We start from the raw sequence: 10,514 nt of genomic DNA on the forward strand, positions 1-10,514 counted from the left end.
AAGAAAAGACCATTAAACATTTAGCTTTTAGCCAAATACTTCTCCTGGAAAGAAAACATACACACATTCATACAGGCAAACACACATTACTTCCATCTCTTTAACTCAGATCAGAATGCATCTGTCATGTTGAATAAAAGTAGCAATCTGGAGTTGGGCAGGGAAGGGAGAGGGATAGCAGGGTACAGGTTGGGGGGAGAGAAGAGAACTTTATGGCAGAGCATGGGGATGGAAGTTGTACCAAATCATTGCCCACTTCACTTCTCAACTCTGAGCACTACTCTCATCCAACCAGAAAAATAAATCCTTGCAAAACCACAAAATGTTACCAAATAGAACAAATAGTTGACCTGTCAGAATATTCACATCAGTCTAACACCACAGCTATCAATTAATCAGCAAAATTACTTTTCTTCATCCCAGTATTACCAATTTTAGCTCATAATTCCTCAGAAGACAAATAGTTTTCAGATAACCTATAGATCCAATGATGCAGTATTATATTACTTGTACCTCACTAAAATATTGTTCTTTTTGTTAAGCTCTCATACCCAGCTGCAGTGTCATGAGTTGCACAATATACATAGTACCCAATGTTGCCTAGTTTGCAATTAGATCATAAATAAAGTTACTCCATATTTGTTTGTTTGTAAACAGTTATCTTTTTCATTACTCAAGCATATCTGTCAGCTCTATTATTTTACTTACCTTTCTCGCTTAGGTAACTAGTGGAGTGCACACTAAAAAAAAAAAAATCCCTACTTCAGGCTCCCTAACCATTAAGACCCTAACATAATTCATTATTTTATTATTGTTTTGTTATCTAATAAATACCTGTTCTGCTTATCTAATACAAAATTGACTCTATTGAAAAACACTCAACAGTAACAGATCCTTGTGCTAAGCAAATTTGACTCTCCTTACTGACCAGACAAAATTATCACTCAGAAAAATTATTATTTCACTGTGTTCCACCAAATTGCATGACATTCTAACCTGAAGGGCAATATACATACAAATCTTGCTTATTCTTTCCACACATTACTCCAGGAAACTGTGTTTAAAGTTGTAATTCCTTAATGTTAGAAACAGCTGTACCATGACACAAATAAGTAGTTATCTCTCATATACTGATTGCACCGAACATCATCTATTATACCACAATTAATATTAAAATCTCATATTTAAGATGGTTTCTCCTGCACCAATGAGCCGATTACTTCAAATGTTAATTATTCTCCACATATGCTGACACCTTTCATTTTCTGTTTACTTTACCTCTTTGACAGAAATCCTTTAACTATGGTACCAATTTACTTTTTTCCATCATCTTATGATTCCATATATACCGGGTGATCAAAAATTCGGTATAAATTTGAAAACTTAATAAACCACGGAATAATGTAGATAGAGAGGTAAAAATTTACAAACATGCTTGGAATGACGTGGAGTTTTATTAGAACCACCCCATATTGCTAGACGCGTGAAAGATCTCTTGCGTGGGTCGTTTGGTGGTGATCATGTGCTCAGCCGCCACTTCCGTCATGCTTGGCCTCCCAGGTCCCCAGACCTCAATCCGTGCGATTATTGGCTTTGGAGTTACCTGAAGTCGCAAGTGTATCGTGATCGACTGACATCTCTAGGGATGCTGAAAGATAATATCCGACGCCAGTGCCTCACTATAACTCCAGACATGCTTTACAGTGCTGTTCACAACATTATTCCTCGACTACAGCTATTGTTGAGGAATGATGGTGGACATATTGAGCATTTCCTGTAAAGAACATCATCTTTGCTTTGTCTTATTTTGTTATGCTAATTATTGCTATTCTAATCAGATGAAGAGCCATCTGTCAGACATTTTTTGAACTTTTGTATTTCTTTTTTTTTTGGTTCTAATAAAACCCTATGTCATTGCAAGCATGTGTGTCAATTTGTACTCGTACCTCTCTATCTACATTATTCTGTGATTTATTCACTTTTCAAATTTATACTGACTTTTTGATCACCCAGTACATCACTACACAACACAATATAAGTATAAACATAGATGACCCTGGAGATACCTTTTCTAAACTATTTCTATACCAAAATATCCTGCTGTTCAAAATCACTTGAAAGTAAAAGATAGACTGTCTCTGATTGACTTACAAACTACAGATAGGATAGGAGAAGAGTTTGGCTGCCTCAGGAAACATGAAAAATGAGACAGACAGCTGGGGTAAGCATTATCGCCACATAATGAATCCAACACAGAATGTTGAGCCCCCTGCTTCTCTGTAGGTCTCATTTGTGGTTCAATGCACACTCCATTCTCCTAACAAAATCAATACTACCCAAGCTCAAAAACGTTTCAAACTGTTATGGATCAATACTCAAACATCTAATAGGTGATACATGGGGTTTCATGCCAATAATATTCTTTAACCCAAAAGTCCTGTTAGTCTTTGTGTAGGCCAATTCATAAGAGTTGTCATGGCAGTGCATATTACTCTGAAAGGACCATGATACACATGCAAAAATTTCATTCTCTCTTCATTTAGTTTGCTAGATTTTTCTTTATTTTTGGCAAGGACAAGGTCACCTACTCTGAAACTAGTCAGATTCATTCCTTTTTCATGCCTTCTCTTCCTTCCTGCTGCTTTCCTTTTCATCGTCTCTTTAGCCAATCTGATCTTTTCGTCCTGTGCTACTTCACTTAGCTGAGGGAAATCCACTTCTTCTCTGATGATGTTGCTGGGTCTCTCATTAAACATAAGCTCGCGTAGAGCATATCTTGTTGATTTGTTCCATAAGTTGTTGACAATATTTTCAAAATATTGACTATAACCAGCCCAAGCAGACTGTTTCTTACTACAATAAGTCCTGCACAGTCTACTAATCTGCTTCATAACCATTTCACTCATGTTTCCTTGTGGAAAATAGGTAGAAATTTTTATGTTTTATCTTATGTATTGCCATACAGTGTTCAAAGTCATGCAGCAATAGCCGACCGCGACAGACGCAGCAACAGATAAGTAACCGCATTTGTCATTTATGTGTTCCTAACCAGGAGCGAATTTTATTATATCATCTGTGTGCTTCAGTAGTATAGTTTCAGAGTTTCTGCGTGTAAATTTAACATCTAATAGCCACAGTTCTCGCGTTTTCGTTTGCATCAGAAAGTAAACCGATTTTGTGACATATTACAATTTTCAAATCAGGCTCAAATTATTTAGTTTCGCCTGAGTACTTCGATAGTTAGGTTTTTGAATATCTGCGTATTGCTAGACACAGTTCGTGCTTTTTCGCCAGGTTCTACAGTAGAGTTGTGCAGCACGTGCTGATAGTCCGTTTATCTGCATAGTTTAGTTTTCCACGGTCTTTAGTATGGACAGGGACTGCGATTGTTGTGTGCGGATACGAGCCGAGTTGGTGACACTTTGCTCTCAGCTTCAGGCTGTGATGGCTTCGGTTACACAGCTTGAGGCTGCAGTTGATGGACACCATTGTTGTGGGCTGGCCATGGGGATCGAACAGACGTCCATCGCGTCAGAGTCCTCCGATTGGTCCTCACCGGTGGCCAACCCCGTTACTGCTTGCACTGAGGCTGACCCTTCACCTGTGGTCAAGTGGGAGGTCGCCCTGGGGCGAAGCAGATGGCGACACTTTTGCTGAGCCAGATGTTGTCGGCTGTCATGTTTCAGGGGAAACCACTCAGCCTGCAAGATCCGGGCAGTCGCAGAGGGTGGGACTATTGGTAGTTGGGAGCTCCAACGTTAGGCGCATTATGGGGCCCCTTAGGGACTTGGCTGACAAGAAGGGTAAGAAATCCAATGGGCACTCCGTGTGCATACTGGGTGGAGTCATTCCAGATGTGGAAAGGGTCCTCCCGGATACCATGAAGAGCACAGGGTGCAGCCAACTGCAGGTGGTGGCTCGTGTCGGTACCAATGATGTGTGTCACTTCGGATCAGAAGAGATTCTCTCTGGTTTCGAGCGGCTAACAGAAGTGGTAAAGGCCGCCAGTCTTGCTTGCAAGATGAAAGCAGAGCTGACCATTTGCAGCATAGTCGACAGGACCGATTTCGGACCTCTGGTACAGAGCCGAGTGGAGGGTCTGAATTAGAGGCTCAGATGGTTCTGCGAGCGTGTAGGCTGCAGATTCCTCGACTTGCGCAAAAATGTGGTTTGTTTCGGGTTCCGCTGAATAGGTCAGGTGTCCACTATACGCAGGAGGTGGCTACACGGGTAGCAGGGGCTGTGTGGCGTTGACTGGGCGGTTTTTTAGGTTAGAAGGACTCGGGAAATCACAGGAAGGGTTTCAGTCACAGAGGGTGCAGGCTGAACACAGGAAGAACGTAGATACAGGAACCATTGGTATAATAGTTGTAAATTGTCGTAGCTGTGCTGGGAAAGTACTAGAGCTCCAAGCGCTAATACACTCCTGGAAATGGAAAAAAGAACACATTGACACCGGTGTGTCAGACCCACCATACTTGCTCCGGACACTGCGAGAGGGCTGTACAAGCAATGATCACACGCATGGCACAGCGGACACACCAGGAACCGCGGTGTTGGCCGTCGAATGGCGCTAGCTGTGCAGCATTTGTGCACCGCCGCCGTCAGTGTCAGCCAGTTTGCCGTGGCATACGGAGCTCCATCGTACTCTTTAACACTGGTAGCATGCCGCGACAGCGTGGACGTGAACCGTATGTGCAGTTGACGGACTTTGAGCGAGGGCGTATAGTGGGCATGCGGGAGGCCGGGTGGACGTACCGCCGAATTGCTCAACACGTGGGGCGTGAGGTCTCCACAGTACATCGATGTTGTCGCCAGTGGTCGGCGGAAGGTGCACGTGCCCGTCGACCTGGGACCGGACCGCAGCGACGCACGGATGCACGCCAAGACCGTAGGATCCTACGCAGTGCCGTAGGGGACCGCACCGCCACTTCCCAGCAAATTAGGGACACTGTTGCTCCTGGGGTATCGGCAAGGACCATTCGCAACCGTCTCCATGAAGCTGGGCTACGGTCCCGCACACCGTTAGGCCGTCTTCCGCTCACGCCCCAACATCGTGCAGCCCGCCTCCAGTGGTGTCGCGACAGGCGTGAATGGAGGGACGAATGGAGACGTGTCGTCTTCAGCGATGAGAGTCGCTTCTGCCTTGGTGCCAATGATGGTCGTATGCGTGTTTGGCGCCGTGCAGGTGAGCGCCACAATCAGGACTGCATACGACCGAGGCACACAGGGCCAACAACCGGCATCATGGTGTGGGGAGCGATCTCCTACACTGGCCGTACACCACTGGTGATCGTCGAGGGGACACTGAATAGTGCACGGTACATCCAAACCGTCATCGAACCCATCGTTCTACCATTCCTAGACCGGCAAGGGAACTTGCTGTTCCAACAGGACAATGCACGTCCGCATGTATCCCGTGCCACCCAACGTGCTCTAGAAGGTGTAAGTCAACTACCCTGGCCAGCAAGATCTCCGGATCTGTCCCCCATTGAGCATGTTTGGGACTGGATGAAGCGTCGTCTCACGCGGTCTGCATGTCCAGCACGAACGCTGGTCCAACTGAGGCGCTAGGTGGAAATGGCATGGCAAGCCGTTCCACAGGACTACATCCAGCATCTCTACGATCGTCTCCATGGGAGAATAGCAGCCTGCATTGCTGCGAAAGGTGGATATACACTGTACTAGTGCCGACATTGTGCATGCTCTGTTGCCTGTGTCTATGTGCCTGTGGTTCTGTCAGTGTGATCATGTGATGTATCTGACCCCAGGAATGTGTCAATAAAGTTTCCCCTTCCTGGGACAATGAATTCACGGTGTTCTTATTTCAATTTCCAGGAGTGTAGAAAGCACTGATGTTCAAATCGTTATAGGCACTGACAGATGGCTAAAGCCCGATATAAGCTCAGCCGAAATTTTTGCAAAGAACATAACGGTGTTCCGAAAGGATAGGCTAAACACGGTTGGCAGAGGACTGTTTGTTGCTATCAGAAGTAGTTTAACTTGTCGCGAAATTGAAGTAGATACTTCCTGTGAGTTAGTATGGGCAGAGGTCAGTGTTGGCAACCGGAATAAAATAATAACTGGATCCTTTTACCGACCTCTCAATTCAGATGATACAGTTGCTGAAAGGTTCAAAGAAAACTTGAGTTTGATCCCAAACACGTACCCGACTTATACGGTAATAGTTGGTGATGACTTTAATTTACCCTCGATATGTTGGCGAAAATACATGTTTAATTCCGGAGATATGCTTAAAAGATCATCCGAAATTGTCCTAAATGCATTCTCTGAAAATTATCTAGGGCAATTAGTTCATGAGCCCACGCGAATAGTAAACGGTTGTGAAAACACACTTGACCTCTTAGCAACAAATAATCCTGAGTTAATAACGAGCATCAAAACCGATTCAGGGATTAGTGAACATAGGGCTGTCGTAGCGAGATTCAATATTGTAATCCCCAAATCCTCGAAAAATAAGCGAAAAATATACTTATTCAAAAAAGCGGATAAAGTTCACTTGACGCCTTCCTGAGAGACAATCTCCACTCATTCCAAATTAATATTATAAGTGTAGACCAGATGTGGCTTAAATTCAAAGAAATAATATCGGTAGCAATTGAGAGATTTCTACCAAATAAATTAACAAACGACGGAGCTGATCCTCCTTGGTACACAAAACGGGTTAGAACACTGTTGCAGTAACAACGAAACAAACATGCCAAATTTAAACAGACGCAGAATCCCCAAGATTGGCAATCTTTTACAGAAGCTCGAAATTTAGAGTGGAATTCAATGCGAGACGCCTATAACAGTTTCCACAACGAAACTTTGTCTCGAAACCTGGTACAAAATCCAAAGCGATTCTGGTCGTATGTGAAGTATGTTAGCGGCAAGAAACAATCACTGCCTTCTCTGCGCGACAGCAATGGAGATACTATCGAAGACAGTGCTGCCAAAGCAGAGTTATTAAACACAGCCTTCCGAAATGCCTTCACAAAAGAAGAAGAGGTAAATATTCCAGAATTCGAATCGAGAACAGCTGCCAACATGAGTAACGTAGAAGTAAATATCCTTGGAGTAGTGAAGCAGCCGGCCGGGTTGGCGGAGAGGTTCTGGGCGCTACAGTCTGGAACCGCGCGACCGCTACGGTCGCAGGTTCGAATCCTGCCTCAGGCATGGATGTGTGTGATGTTCTTAGGTTAATTAGGTTTAAACAGTTCTAAGTTCTAGGTGACTGATGACCTCAGAAGTTAAGTCCCATAGTGCTCAGATCCATTTGAACCATTTGAACCATTTTTGAGTAGTGAAGCAACTCCAATCACTTAATAAAAGCAAGTCTTCTGGTCCAGACTGTAGACCAATTAGGTTCCTTTCGGAGTATGCTGATGCATTAGCTCCATACTTAACAATCATATATAACCGTTAGCTTGACGAAAGACCCGTACCCAAAGACTGGAAAGTTGCACAGGTCACACCAATGTTTAAGAAAGGTAGTAGGAGTAATCCTCTAAATTACAGGCCCATATCTTTAACGTCGATATGCAGGAGGATTTTAGAACATATATTGTGTTCGAACGTAATGAATTACCTCGAAGAAAACGGTCTATTGACACACAGTCAACATGGGTTCAGAAAACATCGTTCTTGTGAAACACAACTAGCTCTTTATTCACATGAAGTGCTGAGTGCTATTGACCAGGGATTTCAGATCGATTCCGTATTCCTGGATTTCCGGAAGGCTTTTGACACTGTACCACACAAGCGGCTCGTAGTAAAATTGCGTGCTTATGGAATATCGTCTCATTTGTGTGACTGGATTTGCGATTTCCTGTCAGAGAGGTCACAGTTCGTAGTAATTGACGGAAAGTCATCCAGTAAAACTGAAGTGCTTTCAGGCGTTCCCCAAGGTAGTGTTATAGTCCCTTTGCTGTTCCTTATCTATATGAACGATTTGGGAGACAATCTGAGCAGCCGTCTTCGGTTGTTTGCAGATGACGCTGTCGTTTATCGACTAATAAATTCATCAGAAGATCAAAACAAACTGCAAAACGATTTAGAAGAAATATCGAAATGGTGCGAAAAGTGGCAGCTGATCTTAAATAACGAAAAGTGTGAGGTCATCCACATGAGTGCTAAAAATAACGCGTTGAACTTCGGTTACACGATAAATCAGTCTAATATAAAAGACGTAAATTCAACTAAATACCTAGCAATTACAGTTATGAACAACTTAAATTGAAAGGAACACATAGAAAATATTGTGGGGAAGGCTAACCAAAGACTGCGTTTCATTGACAGGACACAGAAAATGTAACAGACGCCTGTCCGTCCTCTTTTAGAATACTGTTGCGCGGTATGGGATCCGTACCACATAGGACTGACTGAGTACATCGAAAAAGTTCAAAGAAAGGCAGCACGTTTTGTATTATCGCAAAATATGGGGGAGAGTGTCACAGAAATGATACAGGATTTGGGATGGACATCATTAAAAGAAAGGCGTTTCTCGTTGCGACGGAATCTTCTCACGAACTTTCTCCTCCGAATGCGAAAATATTTTGGTGACACCGACCTACATAGGGAGGAACGATCACAGAGATAAAATAAGGGAAATCAGGGCTCGTACGGAAAGATATAGGTGTTCATTCTTCCCGCGCGCTATACGAGATTGGAATAATAGAGAATTGTGAAGGTGGTTCGATGAACCCTCTGCCAGGCACTTAAATGCGATTTGCAGTGTATCCATGTAGATGAAACCTCGCTAAAACAAATTGTGGACCATTGCCAGACAAAAGCGATTTTGGTACCCCTACATTGCAAAAGTAACCAGATGTCAACTTCTCAATTATAGTACTAGTATTTACCTTCTTCATTGGATACAGTTTTACATATTTTGAGAATGTGTCCAAAGCAATGAAAATATATTTACAACCTCCTGCAGATGCAGGCAATGCGCCTAAGAAGTCCACTGCTATAAGCTCTTTAGGTTCACCAGGAAGGACAGAATGCATTAAGCCTTTTGATGGCACACCAGTTATCTTTAATCTCTGACATTTATCACATCTTTCTAGTCTCTGCTTAATCCTTCTCCACAAGTTGTTAAATATTACTGTCTCCTGTATCTTAGCTACTGTCTTTCTGGTCCCTTATGTCTGTAAATCTCATGCAAGTAGTCAATAAATTTATCACCATGTTGGTCTGGAAAGCATAACTTCCAGTCCTGATAATTCACATTTTTCCTGAATGAGATTTTCATTCTGCAGCGGAGTGTGCGCTGATATGAAACTTCCTGGCAGATTAAAACTGTGTGCCCGACCGAGACTCGAACTCGGGACCTTTGCCTTTCGCGGGCAAGTGCTCTACCATCTCAGCTACCGAAGCACGACTCACGACCGGTCCTCACAGCTTTACTTCTGCCAGTACCTCGTCTCCTACCTTCCAAACTTTACAGAAGCTCTCCTGCGAACCATGCAGAACTAGCACTCCTGAAAGAAAGGATCGCAGGAGAGCTTCTGTAAAGTTTGGAAGGTAGGAGACGAGGTACTGGCAAGAAGTACAGCTGTGAGGACCGGTCGTGAGTCGTGCTTCGGTAGCTCAGATGGTAGAGCACTTGCCCGCGAAAGGCAAAGGTCCCGAGTTCGAGTCTCGGTCGGGCACACAGTTTTAATCTGCCAGGAAGTTCCACATTTTTCCTCCTAAACAACAAACCTTTATGTATAATATAGTACTGTTGCACCTTTGGCATGTTGTCTGAATTGTAATCCTGCTTAACCAACCTGAAATTTGGATCGTCATTCTGCTCCCTTCTCATTTGCTTGCAAATTTTCCTAATAAGCTTCTCATTCTTCACGCCCTGCAAATAGAACAACCTCACTTGTTCTTCACAGTTCTCACTACTGTCAGCGTCCTTCTTCCCTGCTGGCATCCTAGATAATGCATCAGCCACAATATTGTCTTTTCATTTCACATACCTTACCTCCACACCAAATTGTTGCAAATACAGAGTCTACCTAGTTAACCTGGTGTGTTTCAGCCTGCACTTCTGAAGGTAATTCAAAGCCTTATGATCTGCATAGACTACGGTCTTATGTCCAAGTAAATAGTACTCAAACTTCTGAAATCCAAAAATAATTGCCAAAGCCTCTAATTCTGAAATGTAATAGTTCTTTTCATGTAACTGTAATGTTCTACCAGTAAAAGCAATAGTTTTGTGTTCAGTCCCCATCTCAGTACATACTAATTGGAAAATTTCTTCCCCAAACCACAAAAACTTGCATCAGTACTCATGCAGAAATGCAGTGAAAAATTTAGATGTCCGAACATTTTACTATTTACTAATTCTTTTTGCAAACTCCTCTGTCCAATTCCACACAACATTCTTTTTCAACAAATTACCAAACCAGGGATGGTTAAATGATTTATCTGATATGAACTTTTGGTAGAAGCGAAACATAGCTTGAAGATCCTTCTTGTTCTTTGGGGTGGGGAAATCAGCAATAGCAGCAAGCTTTTCT

The sequence above is a fragment of the Schistocerca piceifrons genome, chromosome X (assembly GCF_021461385.2).
Source record: "Schistocerca piceifrons isolate TAMUIC-IGC-003096 chromosome X, iqSchPice1.1, whole genome shotgun sequence".
NCBI lineage: Eukaryota > Metazoa > Arthropoda > Insecta > Orthoptera > Acrididae > Schistocerca > Schistocerca piceifrons.